The 26,201-nt window shown below is 38.7% G+C and overlaps 1 protein-coding gene across 3 annotated transcripts in view; it reads left to right on the top strand.

Annotated features, from left to right (window-relative positions):
• The first annotated feature begins 4,762 nt into the window (after positions 1-4,762).
• Positions 4,763-26,201, top strand: part of NCK1 (NCK adaptor protein 1) — a 104,760-nt gene continuing 83,321 nt past the window's right edge. The window contains exon 1 of one of the 3 annotated variants that reach the window (XM_037844397.1): positions 4,763-4,852. The gene's annotated coding sequence lies outside the window, so the exon portion shown is untranslated. Of the gene's footprint in view, positions 4,853-4,924; positions 5,203-22,709; positions 22,730-26,201 lie in introns of those variants that run through there. The other 2 variants (XM_037844403.1, XM_037844409.1) reach the window with 2 other exon arrangements.

Genomic DNA, 26,201 nt, shown 5'->3' with positions numbered 1-26,201 from the left:
GTTGTACATATCTCTTCCAAACATGCCCTTTCTATGATTTTTTGGCAAGTGTATGTGTGAACTTCAGTAAAGGTACTCCTTAACCCTGAAAAAGACACTAATAGTAATCACAGTATAGCAGAAAATTGATATGACATGGTGTCCTGAGATTCTTTTCCAATGAACCTAAAATCTATAAAAATGTATAAGGTAATATTTTCCTACTTTGGGCCATTCTTACAAATTTAGCACAAATGTTGATATGGTACTGGTTATTACTGTCTCTCAGCTCCAAATTCACCCATCTATACTTTCCTTTGTGATGCTATGACTTGGACTCCAAAACTACGTTTTTCCTATGCTACCTGATATCTCACTAGGTTCCATCAATAAAGGGCTTTAGAGGGAGTCTGGAAGGCAGAAAAGGGACTTCCTTCTTCTTGTTTGCTTGCAGTTCCTGTCATTGTTACCCCAGCAATAAGCAGTAACCCTTTCCTCAGCAACAGCAATTGGTTCCAGACTTGAGTTTCTTTTGGCAACCCCCAAACCAGCCTCATCATCTCTGTCTCGGAAGTAGGAGGATCAGCTGGACAGCATCCTCTCCTCAGGGTTCTGAGCTCCTGCTCAGTGGGGTCATTCCTCTAAGCTTCTGAGATCTGATAGTCCAACCTCTTCTCCTTTTTCAGTAGCCTGAGGTCTGGTAGCTTCACCCTGTAGTTATCATCTCTGAGCTACATCAGTGTTCCCTTTTTGTTTTTTAAGTCCATCTACACCCAATATTAAATACTCTCTATTGTCCTATCTTGAGGCTGCTATGTCTCCAAACCTTCCTCAAAGAAACACAGCCATTAACAGTGTTTTTGCTTTGAGAAAATGTCAATATTTGTATTTTTCAGGGATTACTAGACATTGGATCTCAATAGAAATTAAACAAATTGAAAAACAAAAAGAAAAAGTTGAAAAAAGTGAACAGAGCTTGAATGACCTGTACTGAGTATTAAGAAGCCTAGCATCAGTGTAAATGTAGTCCCAGAAGAAGAGGAGAGAGAATGAAGTGGAAAAAAAATTGGAGAAATACTGGCCCCAAATTTTACAAACTGATTAAAAAAACAGCAACCTACAGATCCAGGGAACTTAGTCAAGCCCAAACAGGATAAATACAGAGAAAACTATACCTAGAAACATCATGGTTTGCTGATAAAGATTAAACAAAAAAAATTCCTAAAAGCAGCCAGAAAAAAAGACACATTGCATACAGGAAAACAATGATAAGTATTACAAATACAGCTGGTTTAGAAACAGTAGAGGACAGAAAACAATAGAATAACATTTTTAAAATTGTGGAATATAACATATTTTCATAGAAGTGATAAATTTCCAAATGCAATGTAAGAAGTATTTAGAGAGCAAATTTCATAGAATGTTATGGGTTACAGTTCCACAGTTTCAGTTATTTCTTTATTATGAAATATAACATATATGCAAAAGTGATAACTTTCAAAGTACAATTTAACAAGTAGCTATATAGCAAATTTCAAAGAATGTTATGGTTACAGTTCCACAATTTCAGTTCTTCTAGCTATTCTAATACCCTAGCAACTAAGAAAAATAAAATTATGTATTTAGTATTCATAATCCTTTGTTAAATTCTGTCTTATCTGTTGCTACCCCTTCCTCTAGTTTAATCACTTTCCTGATCGTCACGGATGTCTAGGCAGTGACCATCCTAAATTGTTCATGTTGAAAAGGGGTGATGAGATTATGGGAAAAGGGGACGCAACTGGTTGATGTTCTCAGCTCTTGCCTCTGGGTTTGGGGGCTTAGCTGGCACAGAATGACATTTTAAACAGCTGAGTGAAAGCCTTTTGATGACTTCTCAACACCTATAAAGTCTAAGGTCCTTAACTTATCATACAAGGTCTTCAATCACCTGGCTATTGATTACATTTGTAGTCACCCTCTGCTCCAGCAATATTCTACTATTTTTTAATGCCTTTTTTGCATACAGGCCCCTCTACATGGAATGCCCTTCTCTTCTTTGCCTAGTTAGTTTACTGCCTAGCCTGACCACATAACTCTCCTCCCCTCTGGCTTGATGTCACCCTGTATATATCTATTGTTGTATTTACTACATTAATAATAAATATGTTTGTATCTGATTATCTGAAACTGGATTGAGCTCCTTTAAGGTTAGGACTGAGCTTTAGATCTCCAGTACCTTTTTGTAGTACTTACCTCAGAGTGGACCCACAATAAATGTTTGTTGAATGAATTCCCATAAAAGCATAAAAATGCTTAATCCAGAAATGAACTTTAGTTACCAGGGTCTACTGACTAATTTTGATCTCTCACAGTTGAACCTATGATTAATTAGTTACATTTGCTAATAGGGCTTTTTTTTTGTCCTAAACATTGTTGCCTGTTGGTGATCATTCTCTCCAATAATTTATAACTATAAACTATCAATATTTTTCTTGGAAAGGCCTTGAGAGATGGAGGCCATTTTTCCCTTTCTTGTCTTCTCAAATCCATTGGAATTAATGAGGTGAGTCATCTGCATGTTTTTGTTTATAGACAGGTTATCTGCCTACATCCCAAACCCCACCTTTTTTCGTTTTTTGTTGTTGCCTAATTCTGGCCAGTCCCTGGTCCACTCAGCACTAATTAGCAAAGATGAGTCCTGTTTTTGGTTTGCATTCCACTGAAGGAGAGAAGCCACATGCCAGATGCATGTTTAGAAGCTGGGGGGGCAGTGTGTGAAAGGTGGTCTCTGGGACAACTCCCATCTCATAAGAACATGGACTCCATTCCTTCTAAGTGCACCATACTCAAATTTTTGTATGTTTCTTTCTGCCTATCTATCCTTTCTTCCTATGCTTTCCTCTTTCATTGCTGTTTTCTTATTTTTCTACTTTGACTTATTTTTCAAATATATATTTAGAGTTCTTGGTAAGAATGGGTGATGAAGGAGACTAAAAGAGAAAGCACGTTAATACGTTTATAGGGAAATGACACCCTTCTATGGAAAAGCAGATTTAAGTTCTCTCCCTTTCTTGAGCTGCTGCTTCTATTGTTTAAATAATCGACATACAACAGTACAGGTCAAGACATCTGTGAAGGGTCTGCTCAGATCACTGGCCCATTCAAAATACAGATTCCTTTACAAAATAAAATTTAGATTTATGACTTAAGCATATTTTTTTCTGGGATTATCTTCCCTGCTTCAGGTATCAGTAAAAGCCACCTGGAGGTGAGGACTGTATTTTACCAGTTGTATTTGTATCATAGCTCTCTCTCCCATCACATGCTCAACATATACCTAGAGTTGAATTGAGTCAGGTTCTGCTAAGAGTTTGCTATGTGATCTTTTGGACAAATATTTAATCTCTGGACAATCATTTCTACAGCTTCAAAAATGATACAATAGTATATCAATCTATAAACTTTGAGACCTATTGATAAATAAGAAAGCCATGATAAAGCAAAGTTATTTAGACCCATAGAATAAATCCAAAATTCACTTTCATTATTGATTGGTTGCTAATAATGGGATGTAGATACAGAATAGCTGTTGCCTAGAATTTCACGGTTTACTTGGCCCAACCAATTTGGGGCCAGGAAGTAACTACTGGTGATTTGTGCTTGACCTTGTGATTTTACATGTCTGGCAAACCACATGCATCCATCAGCACTCAAATGAATCGTTTTGAAGTTGAGTAGTTAAATGCAAATAACTGTCATACCGCCTGGGATTTAGTCAGGGCCAGGATTAAAGGAGGAGGGGGAGAAAGCTGTATTAACGCCTCAAACAAGTATTTACTGGCCATCTATCACGTGCACTGGGGAAAAACTGACATAGTTACTGATACAGTGGAGCTTACAATTTAGGTGGGGATATGGACAACAGCTCTGATGGGAAATGGATCTGTGTTCCCAGAAAGGTATGTAACCTAGTAGGCTTCCCTGAGGAGGCGACACCGAAGCTGAGCAACAACGGGTTAGCAAGGAATGATGCAGGACCGGCGTGGGGAAAACCAACTTAGCGACCACCCAGCAGGTGGCTGGGGCTGGGCCACTAAGAATGGACCTGGCTCTGAAGGTAGCACTGCCCTCCTCATAGCACGGCTACTGCAACACGACTTGGAAGCTGCCCAGGCAGCAGGGCACTTTGAAGGCCCTCAGATCCGGTTATTTCGGTTTGAGGCCCAAGTGCATACAGTTTGCATTTTTTCTCCCAGGTACCCATTTCCTAGTCTTTTTGCTGTTTTTTCTTTGTCGCTTCCCGCCCCCAGGAACCTTCAGCTGGCAAGATCCTCAGGTGCAAAATCCAGGGAGGACGCTCCCAGAGTAGCTGGGGCTGAACTCTGGAAGCATTGGGTTTTTGCTGTGGAGTCGCTCCTGCGGCGTTGTGGAGAAAGGATCAAAGTAATCAGTCCGAGCAGCCAGGGTGCAAAAGTGAATACGGCCAGAACCAGCGTTTCCCACTATCTTGCTCTCTTTCCTCTTTTCGCCGCGCAGCGTCCGCTCACTACACTACCAGCTCAGCGCTTGATTGACAGGCCGGCCTGCTCAATCCCAGCGCAGCACAAACCACTGTCGAGTCAGAGACCGGAGAAAAGGGAACGACTGAGCCTATCAGGTTGGGCCGGGAGAGATGTTTCCCGTCCGTGCGGCTCCGCCCGCGACTTCCCGGCCACTCTGCTCTGCTGCCCTGCGGGTCCGCCCGCCCACCCACCGGCCGCGCGCACTCCGTCCCCACCCCCGCCCCGCCCCCGCCCCGCCCCTCTCCGGAGAGCTACGCGGCCGCGAGCTCAGGCCTCGTGCCGTAACGGCCATCGCGGCGGCCGCGGCGGCGTCTTGGTATCCTTGTCAGGTGAGCTGGAGTAGCCTGAGCTCGGCAGAGGGGAGGTGAGGCGGCTTCGGGGCAGAGACATACCACCAGACAGCCCCTCCTTCCCCTGTCCGTCCACCCAGTTTGTTACTCGCTGCGTCGCTTCCTCTGCCCTGGCGAAGTTAGCACTGGGGGCGCCGTCTGCCGGCTCAGAGCAGAGCGGAGCCGGAGGGGGCGGGGAGCTTGCTGGGCCGGGCCTGGGCGTTTGCACCGCGGCTCCGCGCGACCCTCTGGCCGCTGTCCCAAGCAGCGCGGCCCCGTGGCCTCCCTTCCTGTCCCTGGAGCACCGCGTCGGGGTGAGCGGCGCGGGCCGGCAGCCCTTGCGAGGCCGGGTAGGTTGACTGTGTGGCGCGCGCGCTTCCTTGCCTATTCACCTCCTAACAAGTCCTGTTAGTTGCTGTGTGCCTAAACCGAAGCTGGGAGGGTAGAGATGTGATGGAGAAGGGAAGGGCGGGGGAGGGGTTGGCACGTCCAGCCCGAGAGGAGGGGAGAGAGCCGTGCCCTGGACTGAGGGGTGGACGTCTGGACACGCTGTCTGCACGTCCTCCCCTCCCCCCAGTGGTTTTCCTCATTCTCGGGAAATCTAGGTGTTTTTTGGTAGTCTGGACCAGCCTTAGTTTCATTTGCGAATTGCTTGGCTGTGGGATTTTGGCTTGAGTTGTAACATATCCGGTAAAAAAATTATCTTGACAGATTGGTTTTGTAACCTTTCCTACGTGTTTCCACAAAAGTTAATTCGCCGTTAGAAGCTTGGGAAGCTAGGTTTTGTTCAGGAGCTGAGAACCGTAACATTATAGGCGCTCATTTAATGTCGAACTGATGAGTTGAAGTCACCCCAAATAATTCTAACCGTTAGATTAGGTAAGAAGCCATAGCAGTTAGGAAAGAATAAAAAGGATTTAAAGGAGGATTATTTAACCTCTTCTTCGGTGGGGAGAAAAGAAGCTCAGTGTCTGGTCAAAAGGGGTAGGTGTTGCAAAATTTTTAAAATCTTACTTTGATATATTTGTGAAAAACCAACCATTAACGATTAATAAAGCACTTCATCTTTTAGTGAGGTCACAAATTAAATGGGAGAAATAATCCAAGAAGAGGGTGTTTTTGTTTATGTAATTGTGAGTAATGGCCAGTTCTTAGATAGGCATCCCCTTTACAACTTGATTACTCGATAAATAGGCATTGGTGGATTAATAGTAGTTTCATTCTATCTTGACCAAAACTCTGGGATTTTCTTCTTTGGGAAAATTGTTATTTGTAGGAATTAGCTGTAATATTTATAAATACTATTTGTAAAGTGTTCAGGTCTCCACAGCTGTGCTTGTTCATGTATTGAATTTTAAATTCTTTGCTTTATTTCTCCAGGTATTACCTGTTAGTCCAGATCTTCCCAGTGCTTTGACGTCCATGTAAAACCTGAACCATAGATGGAATGCTTTGTTAGACACTGAGTGATATTTTGTACTGCTGGGTTTCTTGTTTTTCCTTTGGACCTTTGATAACTTTGATGTTTTGATTAATTCTTGTGGAATTGAATTGAAAATCTCATTAATTTCTTTAAAAGAAAAAATGTGTTTAGAGACAATATCTTTTAAACTTTTATTGCAAAGTGCACAGATTTAAATGTATAGCTTAATGAATTCTTACATTTGGGTAGACATCCATATATCCGTCACCCAAGATTTAGAACATTTTCAGTGCTGCAGAAGACTCTCTCATGCCCCTCTCAGATAGCCACTATTCTCACCTGGTCACTATAAATTAATTTTGCCTGTTCTGGAACTTAATATAAATATAAGCAGTATGTACTCTTTTTGTGGATGGCTCCTTTAACTTGACTTTGTTAAGTTGATACTATTCCTTTGGATGAATATACTATAATTTTTTTTTTTTTTAATTCAACATTGATGGACTTTTGGCTTGCTTTCCAGTTTTTGGCTATTGTGAATAAGGTTATTGTGAACATTCTTGTACAAATCTTTCAGTGGACATACACATTTCTTTTGGGTATGTATACCTGGGAATAGCATTGCACTTTCTGTGTCTACCAGTTTTTGAAACTCCTTGAACTTGCCCTCCCTGTCTGGTACATAGTAGTTTTTCTGGGATTTCCCCCTTTATCATAAAACTGGTGACTCCCTTTGCCTTTCTCCTGTGTTAAATCTGTTTCCTGTGAATCATGTCGTTCTTTTTCTTGGTTTATTCCTTCCTTTTGAAGGAGAATATCCTACAGTAGCTTCCTGTGAAACGTTGAGATCTTGCATTTATAAAAACCTTTTTTCTATCTTCCCAGTTGATTTGATTGGGTGACCAATTTTAGGTTGGAAATAATTTTCCTTCAGAATTTTGACAGTATTGCCCCATTGTTTTCTAGCTTGTGAACCTTTTGACAGTTCTGAAGATATTCTTATTTTTGCTCCTTTGTAATGTTTCTTTCCTTTCTGGAAGTCTGTATTTCCTGTATTCTATAATTTAATAAGAATGTGCTATTTTCATGTGTTTTCCTGGCTATTTATTGTATCCTCTAAATCTGCAAAATTATTTTCATCAGGTGTGGGAAAATGTTTTACTTCTTTCATCAATGTTTTCTCCCTTCCTTTTTCTTTCACCCTCTCTGAACTTCTGTTATTTAGCGGGACCTCTTAGACTAGTTTTCTTTTTTTCTTATGTTTCTTCTATTATTCATCTCCTAGTATTTTTGCTGTATTTTATATGGGAGATATCCTTTATTTTCTAAGCCTTCTGCTTAATTTTTCATTTTTGCTCAAGATTTTGAATCCTCAAGAGTTCTTTATTCTCTTAGAATTTCCTTCTTATATACTATTGGGTTCTGGTTTCATGAATGCAAATCATTAATTTCTGAGGATATAAAATGACTTAAAAAAAAAACAAAACAACCTTTTCTTCTCCTTTCAGAGTTTGTTTCCTCTGAGTTGTTTTTTTTTTTTTTCTCCATTTGTTTTGGTCTCTAACTTGCATGTTGGAGGCTTACTTCAGACGTCAATCTTTGGATATTTGCTGGCAATTAAAAGCTAAAAGGCCTGAAAGCCAGGTGGGGACTTATAGACTGAATTTCATTGCATGGTGGTCTAAAAGCCAGTTTTTGAGAAAACCCTGATGTCTGGGAGATACCTTTTGGGTCATGAGGAAGAACTTAATCCACTTGAAAGCTAAAGGTTTGCCACTAGTTTTTTGGGATAAGGGACTGGATTTCTCACCCCCCACTTTTGGTATGGTACTCAGACCCTTAATTATATCTGCTGACCCCTAATTCAAGGACTCTATTTTTTTTTAGCTCTTTCCAGAGAAATAACCAGCAGATTTCTGTCAGTCAGAGTCATATATTCTATCAGTAGGTAGAGTTAGAGAGGAAACTTCTAAGGATTTGACAGCTTCTACACATTTTTATTTAACCTGTTCTTCTCCTAGTTCAAGAAGTACCAGCGGCTGCCAGTTCCTTTATCTTTTGAAAATTTTGAGTTATAAATTGACCTTTTTATCTCTTGGCTTAGGCTTCACCTTTCTTCAGTCCACTGAGTTCCCAGTCATCCATCTGTCTTTTAGCTTCCAAAATTTTGTTGCTGTTTTCTGCTTTCCTGTATGCATTTGCCCTGGTGGGTTAATTTCTTAAAAAAAAAAAAAATCCCTTTATGTATTAAATCTCTATTTTAATTGGAACCACCAAAAAACAAAACAAAAAAAACAACAAAAACCCATAATTATACTACCATAACTTAAGAATGGCTTTTACGGTTTGAATGGTAAAAAACAAAAGAAGAAGAAAAATATGTTTCAGAGACTGTGTGTGACCAGAAAAGCCTAAAATATTTTCTCTCTGGCAGAATTAGTTCCTAGGGCCTGCCATACCAAATTATCACAAACTAGGTGGCTTAGAACAACAGAAATTTATTCTTTCAGGCCAGAAGTTCTTGGATCAAGGTGTTGGCAGGGTTAGTTCTTTCTGGAAGCTCTGAAAATATGTTCCATGCCTCCCTCCTAGCTTCTGGTTGGCAATTTTTGCTGTTGGTTGGCTTGTAGATGCATCGCTCCAGGCTCTGTCTCTGTCTTTCTCATGACCTTCTCCCCTGTGTCTCTGCGTATCATCTTTTCTGTTTCTTATAAGGACCCCTGTCATTGGATTTAGGACCCACACTAATCCAGGATGACCTCATCTTAAGATCCTTTCCCTAATTACATCTGCAGAGTCTTTATTCCAAATAAGATCACATTTTGAGGTTCCAGGCAGACATATCTTTTGAGGGGACACCATTCAACTCACTACACTGACCCTTTATGGACAAAGCTTACCAACCCTGGCCTATAAATTTCTGATTACCATTGATAAAGCTGTTTTTAGACTGCTACTACTTTTTACTCTTACTCAATGCTTCAGTTTATAATCTTGGAACTTTCTGAAGTGATTCATTTCTGTCTAATCTAGTGCATATCATGGAAGTTACAAATAAGAATTGGTAGGATATACACTCATCAGGAAGATGCGAAAGATACTTCTTTTGATGTAAAATCTTGAAGACTTGGAAAAGCAAAATGTTGAAGAAATAAATCAGAACACATAATGCGTGTATGTATGTATTGTTCTTTGTCTTGTCATCTAAGTGTAGAACATGGGAGGCTCATATACTTTGAAGAATGGGGAAAAGGGACAGATGTATGTCCAGAAGAATTGGCTCAAGTCATATTTCAAATGAGCCATATTAACAGCCTTATAGTAGTTGGTAAATCATAGCTGGGGTAATAGATTGACTCTAGGTAAGGGACTGTTCCAGGTACTTCTTTTCTAAATATGTATTTCTTATGCCAGTATTTCATTCCAGAAAATTATTTTGTGGCAGTAATATACATATAGATAAATGGGTTATGTGTGTATATATATATATATATATATATATATATATATATATACACATAATATGCGTGGTTGTATTTTCCCCCCAGATATCAGTCAGAAATGAGAGGGAGAGATAATGTGGGCCACATGTCAGATGGGAGAAACAGGAATAACATAGGCAAAAAGGTGAAATATGTTTTCCTTTTAGCCCTGGCCAGAAAATGTTTAGTGTTAATTGTATGAGCAGTCTCATCACAGGGTTCTTGTATAATTATTTTTCTTTCCTTTAAGTGGTATCTGATCTTTATTTTTTATCACGTATTATTTAGTATGTATATTACAGACTTGGCTTCTATGAATTTGAAAATTCATGCACAGTTTTTTTTAAAGATAAATAGGATCCTGTGTTACATCTTGTTTTCTAACTTGATTTTTGTGACTCTCTTTCCATGTCAGTATATATACATCTAAAAGTTCTGGAGTCAGACTGCTTTAGGTTCCAATATCAGCTTCATTTCTTACTACTTACTTGGGCTTAGTCTCTATAAACCTCATTTCTCTCATCTGTAATATGGGAATAGTACCTAATCAAAGGATTATTATAAGACTTAAATGGGAGTTCATGAATCCATGTGAACTCTAAGCACTGTGTCTGGTGCACATTAAGAGCTTGTCATGTTCCCCTACTCTCCCCTTACAATCTATTTCTAGATATATTAGGACAGCATTCAAAGATAATAAATGTTTAAGTTGTTGCTAACTGTTGCCAAACTGCTGTTCAGTAAAAAGCATAACAGTTTACACCTTTACCAACAAATAGTAGTTGTTAACTTTGTATCTACTAACATTCTTTTTAATCTTTGCCAATCTGGTAGGGAAAAAAAAAGGAGAGTTGGACAAACCCATAAGCATAATGCAGTATTTTTCAGCATAACTCTCTGAGTAATTGGTAGAACAGTAAGACAAACAGACTAAAAAGAATATAAAAGATTTGAACAAATAATTAACAAAACAAATCTAATTGGCATGCATGGAAGATTTCATCCAACACCTGCAGAATATTTTTTTTCAAGTTCCTATGGAAATTTTTTTCCAGATATACAAGCAGAGCCATACAAAAGATTGAAATTATCAGTTCAAGAGTGTGTTTTCCGACATATTTGCATTAACCTAGAAATCAGTTACAAAAGATAACTAGAAATTGACAGCTGTTTAGAAATTATTCATCATCCTCCTGAATAACCCAGGGGTTAAAGAAGAAATCACATTGGATTAGAAACTATTTTGAAATGAATGATGACAATATGACATAACTTAAGGAATACAGATAAAGCTATATTTAGAGAAAACCTTATAGCCCAAAAATACGTACATTAGAAAGAATAAAGGCTAAAAATAATTGAAAGGTCTTTTGGGTAAGGATGGCTGAGTGAAAGATGCATTTACCTTCATTCCCTTCCAAATGCCACAAAGGTGACTGACTGTTAAGGGTATTTTTATAAGATTTGAACCACACAGGTAAAAGAGAATAGAAAAATAAACAACAACAGTGAAATTTGGAAGCTGGAAAACAGAAGGGCTGGTGGTAAATTTCTTAGCCAGGTTTAAGACTGCTCAATCCTAAACTGGCAGCAGGAGGAACAGAAAAGAATCTACAGACTTAAGAACTATCAGGGTCAGGTATTTTTGGCAGGGAGGGATGCAAGGGTGAGGATGGTGCTAAAAACAGGAGGATTGCTTGAATGTCTGTTTAAGAAGCAGCTTGTTCATGCTCATTAACTGATGAATAGATAAATAGAATGTGGTATACCCATTTAATGGGATATTTTTTGGTAGTAGAAAAGAATGAAGTTCTAATACATGTTACAAAATGGATGAACCTTGAAAACATTATGCTGAGTGAAAGAAGACAGTTACAAAGAACCACATATTGTATAATTCTGTTTATTTGAAATGTCCATAATAAGCAAATCCATAAAGACAAAGTAGATTAGTGATAGCCTAGAACTGGGGGACCAGTGAGGAGGTTGGGGGTGATGACTAGGGGGCATGGGGTTTCTTTTCAAGGCGATGGAAATGTTCTAAAATTGATTACGGTGATGGTTGCATAACTCTGTGAATATACTAAAAATTTCAGAATTGTACACCTTAAATGGGTGAATGGTATGGTATGTGAATTATATCTCGATGTGCCGGTTTGAATGTATTGTGTCCCCCAGATGCCATTATCTTTGTGCCCTTGTTGGACAGACGTTTTTGGTGCTGGTTAGATTTGCTTGGAATGTGCCCCACTCAGCTGTGGGTAATAATTTTGATGAGATGGTCCCATGGAGGTGTGGCCCCGCCCATTCGGGGTGGGCCTTGATCAGTGGAGCCATATAAATGAACTGACAGAGAGAAAAAACTCAGTGAGTGCAGCTGGGAGTGATGTTTTGAAGAGGAGCAGGCTTGCTAGAGAGGAATGGCCTGGGAGAAAGCTGTTTTGAGGCCGGAGCTGTGGAGCAGATGCCGGCTGCCTTCCTAGCTAGCAGAGGTTTTCCGGACACCATTGGCCATCCTCCGGTGAAGGTACCCGATTGCTGGTGTGTTACCTTGGACACTTTGTGGCCTTAAGACTGTAACTGTGTAGCAAGATAAACCCCCATTTTATAAAAGCCTATCCATCTCTGGTGTTTTGCATTCTGCAGCATTAGCAAACTAGGACACTTGATAAAGCTGTTAGAAAAAAAAAAGGCAGCTCGAGATCCTGAGTGACTGTCTCCTTTACTTCCCTAGCAGAAGACTTGAGATATATCTTCTGCAGAGGATAAAACAGTGTCTCTGGAGAGAAGGGCACTAGAAGTAGTTGAAGGCCAGGTGTCATACAGAAAACACCTAAGTTAAAAGAGAATGCTTTGTGTTGGGACTCTTAGAGTGAGGCCTCTTCTCCTATTTGTCTCCCAGAATTCTGGCAGTCAGGTAGATTGGAGGATGCTTCTCTTACTAGCCTAAGAGGAAAGACCATTAAGTTATTCACAATCAGCTTTTAGGGCCTTATTATTAATATGAGCAGACAGTAAGGAGCACCAGACACACGAGGAAAGCCTCTAATATAGACGATCAAAACAAATAGAAAAAAAAAAAAGGAACAAAGAAAGAACTCTTGAAAATTAGAGCTTAATAGCAGGCATGAAACACTCAACTAGAAGGGTAGAATTGAAGTAGATGAGACCTTCCATAAAGGAGAGCAAAAGACAGAAATTGGAAAATAGGTGAGAAAAGATAAGAAAATTAAAAGTCAGTCCAGGAATATGACTCCTGGGGAGAAATCTAGACCTGGCATCATGGGATGGAGAACATCTTCTTGACCAAAAAGGGGATGTGAAAGGAAATGAAATAAGCTTCAGTGGCAGAGATATTCCAAAAGGAGCTGAGAGGTCTCTCTGGTGAGCACTCTTATGCACAATGTAGACAAGCCTTTTTAGGTTCTAATGAATTGGAATAGCTAGCAGTAAATACCTGAAACTATCAATCTACAACCCAGAACCCATGAATCTTGAAGACAATTGTATAAAAATATAGCTTATGAGGGGTGACAACGTGGTTGGGAAAGCCATATAGACCACACTCCCCTTTGCCCAGTGTATGGATGGATGAGCAGAAAAATGGGGGCAAAAAAAAAAAAAAAAATCCAGTGTTCTTTTTTTACTTTAATTGTTCTTTTTCACTCTAATTTTTATTCTTCTTATTTTTGAGTGTGTGGTAATGAAAATGTTCAAAAATTAATTTTGGTGATGAGCACACAACTATATAATGGTATTGTGAACAATTGAATGTACGCTTTGTATGACTGCATGGTATGTGAATATATCGCAATAAAAATGAATTAAAAAAAAAAAATCAGTCCAGGAGGCCCAACTTCCAAATGAAAGAATTGCCAGTATGCAAAAGCAGAGGAAAGAGAGGAGGAAAAATTATCAGTGAGAAATATGCAAGAAAAATTCCCAGAATTGAGGAACATGGTTTTACAGATTGAGGAGGCTGCTAAGTCCCCTGGAAAATGGATGAAAAAACACACTTTCAGTCAGGATCTACCAGGAAAGTGGAGACCACACCACTTATTTTAACAGAATTTAATATTAAGAATTGTTTAACCAGATAGAACACTCAGGTATCACACTGATAGAAACTGTAGGAAGTAATTACTAGCCATAGGGCTTGAGGAACCCTATGGTTCAACAAGGAACAACGAAAAGACTTTGGGATTATTAGAATTTAGAAGCTTGGAGAGAGGCCCTGCTGAACTGAAAAGTTGCTGCCTGGCTCAGGAGATAATGGTATCTTCGGAGACAAAAGGAAGCTTGTTCTGGGAGTGCCAGGCAAAACACAAAAGCAGAAATCTGCTGCTACTTCCAACTGCTGCTACTAGAACCATTGCTGTCTCCAGGGTGAAGAACTGTTGTTGGTTGTTGTTGACCTGAAAGAGTGTGTCCGTTTTCCCTCCTCCCAGTCTTCCAGTGGTTTTCTAGTGTACCCTACAGGTAAGGCCTAACAGGGAGCGAGCTAGCAAAGGAGAAATATGGTTTGCAGGATTCCAGCCCAGCATTACAAAGAAGAGATGAGTGGTGTGAAGCTGAGGAATGATATCTTAACCAGCACACACAGACACTAAATTATGTCATTATGAACTTTCAGAATATAGGGGCAAAGAAGAGCCTACAAACATCCAGAAAGAAAGATGGATCATATTATAGAGACTCTATTATAGAGAGATAGAAGACAGTAATTCCCTTAAAATCTGAGGGAAAATGATATCAAACCCAGAATTCCTTACCCTCCCAAATTTTTTATTGTGTGGAATGAAGACATTTTAAGACATGTAAGGTCTCCAAAACAAAAATTTCTTTACTTCCTTTCCCAGGAAGCTATTGTGTGATTTGCTCTGCCCACCAAAAGAAAGGAGTGGTCCTGAATGAAAAAGTGAAATAGGGAAAAAAGGAATACAGGGGATCCAATTCCAAAGAGAAAAAGGGAATCTTTAGGTGTTAGTAAAGGGAGTCCCTGAATGCTAGCTGATTACCAGAGCAGCAAGTTCAGATTTGAGCAGCTCAGAAAGCTCTGGTATTTATCAAGGGAGTTGATAAATACCTAATATCTGTGTATCTTGAGAGGTGATATAGACAATTGGTAAAGAGTTTGAAGATGAATTAATGATAAGCATGTAGGTTTTATTTGCTTAGTTTTTTAGGTTTGAGTTGTAGAGCTTCATGCTGGAATTTCTTTTGTGCTCTCCCTTAGGGATTTCATTCAGTCCCATGATTTTAAATAGTATTTGTATGTGCCTGATTGACAAATTTGTTTCCAGGCTAGACCTTTGCCCTGAGCTCCAGAGTCATATATTGTATCAGTTACCTATTGCTATGTAAAAACCACTCCAAAATTGAGTGTTTTAAAACAACATTAATCATTTCTTTTTGCTTACAAATCTGCATTTTGGACAGAGCTTGGATAGGGCAGTTTGTCAGTGTTCTATATGGTATCATCTGCTGTGGCTCAAATGGTGAATGGGGAGATTCTTTTTTTTTTTTTTTTCTGACTTTTTATTTTGAAATGATTTTAAACTTACAGGACAGTGGCAAAATATTTAAACAAAACCAATGCAGAATGGAGAGATTCACTTTTAATATTGCTTATTCACAGGTGGCAAGATGGTGCTAACAGTTGGCTGGGAGTTTAGCTGTGGCTGTCTTTGGGGGCTTTGCTTCTTCTCCATGTGGATTTCTCTGTGGCCTGCTTGGGCTTTCTCACAGCATGGTAACTGGCCTCCAGAGGATGCATCCTTAGAGTGCCAAGTAGAAACTGTAACACCTTTTACGACAGCCTTGGAAGTCACATAGCTTCACTTCTGCCATAGTAATAAGCCTACCTAGATTCAAGGGAGGAGCATTGACTGTCTTCCTCTTAAGAGGTAAGGTCTACGTTTCATTGTAAGAACATACAGGATGGGAAATAATGTGGGCATGTTTGGAAAATAGAATATGCCACGTATATTGAGCTGTTGCCCTTGTATACCTCATAGGTATCTTGAGCTTAACACAGCCAAAGCAAACTCTTGATTCCCTCACTCTTAATCTGCCCCTCCCATCCCACCAATTAGTTCATTCCTCACTGTTTTCCATTTCATCAAGTGGCATTGCCATCTGCCCAGTTGCTAAAAACCAAGTGCCATACCTAATTCCTTGCTTTCCTTCTATCCTCACTCTTTCACTCCATCAGCAAGCCCTATACTTCTACCTCCAAATACATCTTAAATTCTTCTATTCTTTATCTACATGGCCACTATACTGCTGAAGTCCAAGCCACCATCATCTCTTCACTTGGACTGTTGGCTTCTTAACTAGTCTTCCGACTTGTACTCCTGTCTTTCCTTTTAACTCATCTTTACATAATAGAGAAATGTTTTTAAGACTTTTGATAGTCTAGCAGTCAACTTGCATCACTAACATAAACATAAACAATAGATATCAATGGCTTAACACAATGAAAATTTGTATTCCTTTCTCCCATCATAGTCTAGTCTATGTGTGTATTGTGGTGAGGTGGGGGCACTTCTGCTCCATGCAGTCACTCAGGGACACACTCAGGGCTTCTGAGGTTATCTTGAGAGGAGACGAGAATGTGGAGGAAAATATTAAGGTTCTTGCTGGAAGTGGCATATATCTGTTTTACCTACATTCCATTGGTCAGAATCACGTCACACGATTCCACCTAACTGCAGGGGGCTAGGACAGGTAATACAGCAACATGCTAGGAAAGGAGAGAACACAGATTTTAATAAGCATTAGCAATCTTTGTCACAGTATATATTAGAATTTCCTTGCTTAAAGTCCTTTAATGACTTATTACATGTCGAATAAAATCTAAAGTCCTTTATGATCTTGACTATGTCTTGTTCCAATCTCACCTTGTACCCTCTTCCCCCTTACAATTTTCTGAACATGTTAGAGTAGGTCATTTCCCATAATACGTCAAACTTTTCTCCTCCTAGAACCTATGAGCTTTGCAGTTGCCTTTGCTTGGAACACTGTACCTTAAATATTTAAGTCTCATCCTTCAAAGTCTCAGCTTAAATTTCATCTCTTGATATCAATTGCCTTAACTAAAGTAGGCCTCCTTTCCTCTGTCAAAATTTTATTATAGCACTGTGTTTATGTCTGTCACAGCCATTATCACTACCTGTAATTATTTTATATGAAAATTATTTTTCTTAATTTGCTTTACTTGCATTCTCTGTTAGGATGAAATGCCTGTCTTACTCAGTGTTGTATTCCCCAGCACCCAGCCAGGGCCTAGCACACTTTAGTCATACAGTAAATACGTTGTATGAATAAATGAATATTACATAGAATAAATTGAAGTGGAGAGACGAATGTAACCAAGAGGTCTTATAGCAATTCAAGTGAATTACTGAGGGCTTGGGTTTTAGTGGGAGCATTGACAATGAAACAGAAAAGGATGAATGAGTAACATTTCAAAGGAAACATCAACACAAATTGGTGTCTGACCTAAAGGAGGGAGTATGAGTGAATGGGAAGATAGTGGTTTGGGATTGGTGAAGAGGATAGAAGAACTGGCTTTTTGGAGATGATAAGTTTACATTGATGCAAGTTGAGTTTGAAGTGATAGCGAGACATTGAAGTAGAATTGTTGAACAGTAGCTCGTATTAGAGAACATGGTTGGAAAGACAGAGTTGGGAGTCAGACCAATGGTAATAAGATGAAGCCATAAAAATGGATGAGTTGTCAGAGAGAGGATACCTATTGAGAAGAGCAGATGGCTCAAGGAGGGGAGAAAGAGGAGCCCGAATTGGAAACTAGGAATAGGAGAGGAAGGAGGAGAACCAATTTATAGAGTTAAGAAAATCAGGAAAAAAGAGTTTGAGGAAAGAGTGATGGTTAGTTCGGCTACTTCTGGTGTGGTTATTCCCTGTGATAGACATCTGGAGGTTCTGAAATGTAAACTTCCCTTGAAGTAGTTTGAGACCAGAGGGTACCTTGGACCTTCTCTCTGTGATATAGGTTAATGTGAATGGTAAAGAGTATAACTTTGAGTTTTTATCTTCTAGAGATATACACTGAAATGTTTCTGGATGAAAAGGGTTAAGTTAATCCAGTGGTGGAGCAAGAGTGGGTGGAAATTCTGACAGAACCAAGATGACCATGAGTTGATGGTTGTTGTAGCTGGGTGATGGGCTTTAGGGGATTTGCTACCTTCTATAATGTATATATGAAATTTTCTATAATAAAAATTATCAAAGGAGAGAATAGCTTTTGAGTAAGTCAAGGTTTGGCTCTTCTACTTACTAGCTAAAACCTTGGACAGGTTATTTGAACTTTTAAAACCTGACTTTAATCAGTTATAAAATGTGATATTTGTATCTACTTCATAAGGTTGTTGTGGGGATTAATAACATATTGCATTATTGACATGCTTTTACACTAAGTGTCCAGTAAACATTTCTGAAGTGAATAATTCAATGAGGCAATACAGTTAGGTACCAAGGTTAATGAGTTTTAAGGAGGGAGAAAGCTATGAGGTTTGTTGTAGCAACTTTTCTCAAGAGATGTGTTCTGTTTAGAATGTTACAGAAAGTTAGAATTGTACTAAAAGCCCACATAGAGATAACATTTATGAATTTATTTTGAAATGTTTTTAGTAGGGATTTTCTTATCTGAAAGTATACAAAATCCTGTCAATACAGTGGCTGTTCGTAGGTTCTGGTTATGCTTCTTAACCACATCCTTTTACTGAATTTTATTCCGGAAGCATGTATAACACAGGTGTCCCTTTGAAAGGCATTGTCCTTTAAAGTACTGTGAATTGAGTAAATTTTTATTTAATATTAAAATGAAATTTTAATTAAATAGAAGCATAGCTTAATAATATGTCAAATTGTATTAAACCAATTATTTGGAGCACCTGAGATTGTGTTTCTTTTTCTTTTTTTGGGTAATGGAACTTGATTATGGATAATACACTGAAACACTCCAGTTCCAGTCTGTAGATGTCACACAATCCTGTCTCCAAATAAATAAGTAAGAAACTCATTAACATAGGGGAAAGAAGGAACTTTCTTGCATACCTTTTCATTTTCATCTTTTTGAACATTTGTTCATCTTTATTTAGGGAACTTTGATGGGTTAGCTGGGCAGAGTTTGGAACTGTCCTATAGCTTGCATGATCAGTCTTTTTATTTCCATCTTAACATATAACATTGTTGCCTTTCTTACCATCAATACCAGTCTAAGTAAGAAAAGTAGTTTGGAATAAAGGATAAAGTAAAAACGTAGGCAGGTAAGGGAAGAAGTAATAAAAATGAAGGACGGGAGGAGAAAGAGGAAGTCAAGAGATAATTGGTGAAAAGAGCTATCTAAAGTTTGTTTCCTTTTGCCTTTGGTTTCAACTTGCAGTGAATTAGAAATTGAAAATTGCTTTGTCAGTAGTATGTAAGTGGTGACTTTTGGGTTATTTGCTATCTGGAAACAGACAACTTCCTTATCATAAAGTCCAATACAAATACCATTGAATTTATATTTTCATACAATTGGTAGTGGGATTTTTAGGTGGGGTAGGAGGGTAGGGCAGGGAAGGAATAATTATGTATTAGGTACTATGCTAAGTGTTTTGTGTATTATTTTGTTTAATCCTCACAATAACCCTGTAGGTAGGTGTTACGAAAGAAGTACAGAGGTTAAGTAACGTGTTAACTCACACAGATAATAAATGGCAGAGCAAGAATTCAAACTGGTATTTTTATTCTCTTTTAATTATCTTTTATATTATCCTCATGCGTCATTTTGCAATTCCATTCAGTTACTGAATATTGTTGGCTTTTCTGTAAAACAGCTTTATTGAGGCATAATTCATATGTCATACAATTCACCCATTTAAAGTTCAGTGGTGTTAATTACATTCACAATGTTGTGCTGCCGTCACCATCATCCATTACCAGAACTTTTCCATCATTCCAAACAGGAACTCTGCAGTAACTTCCTATTCCCTACCCTGGCCCCTGGTAACCTATTCTAGTTTCTGACTCTATGAATTTGCATATTGTAATTATTTCATATTAGTGAGATCATACATTATTTGTCCTTTTGCGTCTGGCTTATTTCACTCAACAGGATGTCTTCGTCAGTGTTCATCCATGTTGCATGTAAAAGTACTTCATTCCTTTTTTTACAACTGAATAATATTCCATTGTATATATATACTGCATTTTGTTTATCCATTCATTTGTTGATGGCCACTTGGGTTGCTTCCATCTTTTGGCAGTTGTGAATATTGCAAGACTTTTTTTTTTTTTTTCAATTTCTTTTTTCTATCCCGTTTCTATATTCTCTGCTATTGCTGTAATCCAGACTACATTACCTTCTGATTGATTTATTTGAACAGTTTCCCTGGCTGGCCTCTTTGGTGATAATCTCATAACTCTGACTTTCTGCTGTCCCCTTGTCACCAATCTATAATTTTGTTCATTGTGTCATAAAAATTTAGAGTTGAGAGGAATTATAGAGAATCATGTAAGTCAAACCATTCATTTTACAGTTGACAAAGCTGAGAGAAATTAAGGGAGTCAGCCCCAAGTTATACAGTGAATTAATGGTAAAGACTAGACACTCTAGTATGTATGTAAATAGCATGCATTTTGTTAAATCATAGTGTTTCTTTTTTCCATGTCTAAAACTCTTTACTGACTGAATCAATGATATTGCCCCTTCTGCTGTCTCTAAAGTACAGTCTGAAAACAAAGATTTACATGCAGGTAATTTATTTGGGAAATGATCTCAGGGAACAGAAGCAGGGGACCAGGGAAAATGAAACAAGAAAAGAAGAAAAGTGAAGGACAAGAATGTGATACTTGTGTTTATTGTCTCCAAATAAACAAGTAAGAGACTCATTAACATAGGGGAAAAAGGGAACTTTCTTGCATACCTTTTCATTCTCATCTTTTTGAACATTTGTTCATCTTTATTTAGGGAACTTTGATGGGTTGGCTGTTGCAACTAGGGCTCAGTCCCACTGGGTATTTTTTTTTTTTTAAATTCAGTTTTATTGAGATGTATTCACATTTCATACAATCATCCATGGTGTACAATCAACTGTTCATAGTACCATCATATAGTTGTGCATTCATCACCCCATCTATTTTTTTTGAACATTTTCTTTATACCAGAAAAATTAAAAATAAGAAAAAAAATAAAAGTACAAAAGAACACCCAAATCACCCCCCCCCCACCACCCTATTTTTCATTTAGTTTTTGTCCCCATTTTTCTACTCATCCATCCATACACTGGATAAAGGGAGTGTGATCCACGAGGTTTTCACAATCACACTGTCACCCCTGGTAAACTACATTGTTATAGAATTGTGTTGAAGAGTCAAGGCAACAGGGTTGGGATTTGATAGTTTCAGGTGTTTACTTCTGGCTGTTCTAATACATTAAAACCTAAAAAGGGTTATCTACATAGCACGTAAAAGTACCCACCCAAGTGGCCTCTCGACTTCATTTGGAATCGCAGCCACTGAAATTTTATTTTGTTTCATTTCACATCCCCCTTTTGGTCAAGATGATGTTCTCAATCCCACGATGTTGGGTCCAGATTCATCCTTGGGAGTCATATTCTGTGTTGCCAGGGAGATTTACACCCCTGGGAATCACGTCTCACGTAGCGGGGAGGGTAGTGAGTTCACCTGCTGAGTTGGGTTAGCTAGAGAGAGAGGGCCACATCTGAGCAACTCAGGGGGAGACTCTTAGGCACAATTATAAGCAGGTTTAGTCTCTCCTTTGCAGTAACGAACTCTTTGAGGGCACACCCTAAGAAAGTATGCCAAACTGCTAGTCCTCAATGTTTGTGAGAACATTAGCAACAATTCAGGGGAGGAAGTCCAACACTTCTGCATTTTCCCCCAGTTCCTCAGGGGGGCCCTGCATATATATTTTTATTCTCTGCCCAAACTACTTTGGGATGTATTGCTATTTCACACTAACTTATGCACACCTACCAGGTCTCACTGCCTATTCAAAGTTCCATGTAATTATGGTATTTGAACAAACTGTATGAGTTAAATTGTTTAGGAAATACAGATCCTGGACCAAATAAACGTCTCTTCCCTTGCTCTCACGTGGATGTTGAAGTTTTAAAACACTGTCAGTATTGTCCTTTACCCTTTGGCCCGATTTGCCCTAGTCCTAACCAGATCTATTTCATTCATATCTCTAATTGAATTCTGGACTCTTTTTCAGCTTTTTTAAACAGTTCTGTATGTACTAATGCTGGCATTCATATCTGCCAAGCTCTAGCTCTGAGTTTCACGTGTCACACGGATACCCAGAGTTCCAGGGGTTAGTCAAGTTATACACAAAGGGATCAGCATCTCCGAATCTGGAGATAGCCGTTACAGTTCAGGAATATACATGACTGCTGTAAGAGCTTACAATCTAGGGACTGTTAGAATAAGTGTTCCCCTAATAAGCTGTGCTCTAAGATTCAATTATGAGTTTACACCTTGTAGTTAGTCCATATTGGTGAGGCATTATAGTGTTTGCTTTTGTTTCTGGTGTAGTTTACTCAAAATGCTGTCTATAGGTTCCATTCACCTTGTTGTGTGTCTCACAGCTTCATTTCTCCTCACAGTTGCCCAATATTCCATTGTACACACACACCACAGTTCACCATTCTGTTCCTCAGTCGATGTACCCACTGGGCACTTTTGAGGATCTAGATGCTTCTCAGAATTGTCAACTCATACATAGACAGAAGTAGATCTTTAACCATCTGCTTTTGTCCTCTATCAGTTAAGGGTTTCCTGGTGGCGGTGGTGGGTGGTGGTGGTGGTGCAGGTGGTGGTATAAATTGTTTCTCGTCCCCTCCTCCACTTTTGGGCTATACCAAGAGCCTTCCAGATGGGCTCCCAGTGCTGTCCTACTTCATGGCCTCAAGATGCAAGGCAGAAAGCAAAAGATTCACAGTGAGTACTATGGGGAAAGTAAGTAAAAACTTACCTGGAACTATTAGCTTTAGCTGTGGTTAGTGTGAAAGGCAAAATAATGCCTGCCAATCCCCACCCCCTCAAAAAAAAAAAGCCTACTTCTTAATCTTTGAAATCTGTGAGTGTATTGTCTTGCAAGGTGTTTTAGTTTCCTGGGCTGCTCAAGCAAATACCATGAAATGGGGCGGGTTGAACAATGGGAATTTATTTGCTCATGGTTTTGAGGTTAGGAAAAAGTCCAAATCAAGGCATCATCACACAATGCTTTCTTTCCAAAGACTGTGGTGTCCTGAGGCTGACAGCCAGCAATCCTTGGTCCTTAGCTTGACATGTGGCAAGGCACATGGTGGCATCTCCTGGTCTCCCCGTTCTCATCTGGGTTCTGTTGATTTCAGCTTCTGACTACTCCCTCCATGTCTTTTTCTTTTTGTGTTTGCATTTCATTCTGTTTATAAAGGACTCCAGTAATAGGATTAAGGCCCATCCTGCTTGAGGTGGGCCATACTTCAACTGAAGTAACCTTATCAAATATTCCACCTTACAGTGGGTTTACAACCATAGGAATGGATTAGGTTTAAGCACATGTTTTTTTCTGGAGTACATACAGCTTCAAACCACCACAGAAGGCAAAGGGGACTTTGCAGATGTGATTAAGGTTGTGGGACCTTGAGATAGGGAGATTATAGTTTCTAGGTGGGCCTAATGTAATCACAAGGGTCCTTATAAGAGGGCTGTGGGAGCATCAGTCTAAGAAGATATGACAATGGAAACAGGACAGAATGATGTGGCCAGGAGCCAAGGAATACAGGCAGCCTCTAGAAGCTAGAAAAGGCGAGGAAAGGATTCTGTCCTAGCACCTCCAGAAAGAATACAGGCTTTGATTTCAGCCATGTAAGACCTCTTTCAGACTTTTGACCTCCAGAACTGTAAGATAATAAATTTGTGTTGTTTTAAGCCACTAAGTTTGTGTAATTTGTTAAATAGCAGTAGGCAAACAAATATACTTAGAATCAAGGGAGCGGCTGGGAGCATGAAGATGAGGTACAAACAACTTCTGCTATAATCCACTTTTTGCTCTGCTCAGATTTTCTTGGAACCTACTTTGAGGCTTATCCATCACTGAGCTCCCATGATTGCAAGCTGCAGTCTATTCAACAGAAATATAAGTGTTAGTGTTCCAGGCTAGTATCATTACTGTTGCAACTGGTATTTAGGCAAGGATTTGATATACATCATTTTCCTCTTTCACCAACTTTTCTAGATTTCCCTTACACTTGGCCAGCACTTCAGTTAGTCTAGGTTACTTGTGATCTCTAGACTTTCATTCTTGAGGGATCTAAGCACCTTTTTGCTTTGCCTTTTTTAGGCCATGGTTGCTGTAATTTCCCACTTAACCTATTACTAATTGTGGACACACCAAATGAATCCCTTGAGTTCCAGACAGACTACTACTCCCTATCCTCATTGTGTACAACCACTTCTAATGATAATCAAGGTCAGTAATCACTGCTAGTTTAGTTATTCCTTTCTTTGCCAGGTAGTCAGTCAGCTGAGGAGCCCAAAGTAACCAAAGTGGTGGTCATATCCTTAAGCTCAGTGGAACTGTTACTGTGTTCTCTGGTGGAAGCAGTTCCTTCAGGATCCTGATATATCAGAGCTTAAAGTTGTGGGGATGGAAAATCCAGTTCTGCGAGTTAGTTGCTGGCAGTGATGATGAAGAGTCAATCCAACTTTTGTCCCTTGGTTTCTGGACTCATGGATTCAAGGTAATAGAGGTATAATACCATACCTCTGGTTAAATACATTGGTTAAATACATATATAGCATCCTGGAAGACCAGCAGGGTGAATTCTTAGTTGAGCCTTTGCTATGCCATTCCATCATTCTGTTAGTCTGTAGTTTCTGGGTAATGTGATATGTCAGAGGACCATGGATAACATGGTCAAATGATTTCCTTCCACATTAAATGCGTTCTTTGGTTTGAGGTGATGTTAAGGTGGATTCCGTGTATCTAAAGCAAACATTTTGAAGCCATTGGATGGTGGCTGCTGGGCAGAGATACTATAGGTATTGGGAGAGACTCTGGGCAGGGAAGGTAAACCCATTTCTAGAGCAAGTGTAAATTGTGGTAATGATGAATTGCTCCTCAACCAGAAGGCAAGGATTCCAACATCGTCATGCCACCTACTCAGCTATATGTCTGACAGGTTACTGTTTACATTCTGCAGTGATGCTAATCTTGCTAGAGTTTTGTCTCTTCTAATAAGACTTTTTATTTTGACATTTTCCAAAAGTAAGTTGATGTTTTTGATAATAGTAGATATTCTGACAAATAGAAGTTTAAAATTTTAATGTCAACTGTATGATTCCACTTACATAAAATTCAAGAAAAAGCAAAATTGTAGTGATAGCCCATCTCTAATTGCCAGGGGTGAGGGAATTGACTGTAGGGGGCACAAAGGAAACTTTATGGGGTGATGGAAATATGTTAAGTCTTGATTGTGGTGCTGGTGGCACAAATGTATAAATTTGTCAAAAATCATCAAATTCTACACCAAAATTTGTGAACTTTATTGTATGTAAAGTTGATTTTAAAGAAGAGAACTTAATGTACTCATATGTCAGTCTTTTCCATATTTATCTTTTCCTTTATGGCTTATGCGTTTCGATTCTTAAGTTTGAGAAACCTTTCCCTACTCTGGGGTACTGTTTTTTATTTTCCCTTTCATTAATTTCTTTTTATTTCCCTTATGCTTTATTCAGGTTTTTTGTTTGTTTTTCCTGATTGAAAATATATAGTTAGGCATATTCATTCTTTTTTGTTCAGTTACAAAAATAGTATGACTATAACTTCAGCTGAGTCCCACATTTTGATAGTATAATACTTTTATTATCATTCACTTCTTCTTTTTATAATTTAAATTGTGATTTGATTTCCTCTTTAACCAATTGTTTAGGAGTACATTTTTAAGTTTCCAAACATTTAAAAAATGTTTTATTGGTAATTTCAGTATTATATTGATTAGAGAATGTAGTCTCAGATACATGTTCTTAGAAATTTTTTCGTGTTCCTTTGTGACCCTAATACATAATCAGCTTTTGAAAATGTTCATGTGTACCTGAAATGATTATATCCTTATTTTTGTTTGGGGGAGGATTCTCCATATTAACTATTAGATCAGACTTTTAATTTTGTGAATCAAGTCTTCTGTATCCTTCCTGATGTTGGACTTTCTGATCTATTACTTTCTAATAGTTAAAGATTTGACTGGTTGAAGTGGTTGAAGATTTAATTTTTCCTTGTAATTCTATTACTTTTGCCTTATTTAAGAATGAGGTATGTATACAGTCAATATATTTTCTTAGTAGATTATTTTACTACTATATCTCATAGCTTTACATACCTGTTAATGTTGCCTTAAAATTGTTTTGTCTGATGTTAAAATTGCTG

The sequence above is a fragment of the Choloepus didactylus genome, chromosome 1, assembly GCF_015220235.1.
Source record: "Choloepus didactylus isolate mChoDid1 chromosome 1, mChoDid1.pri, whole genome shotgun sequence".
Taxonomy (NCBI): Eukaryota; Metazoa; Chordata; class Mammalia; order Pilosa; family Megalonychidae; genus Choloepus; species Choloepus didactylus.
Note: the sequence above shows the minus strand (reverse complement) of the source record. Positions and strands in the feature narration are given on the sequence as shown.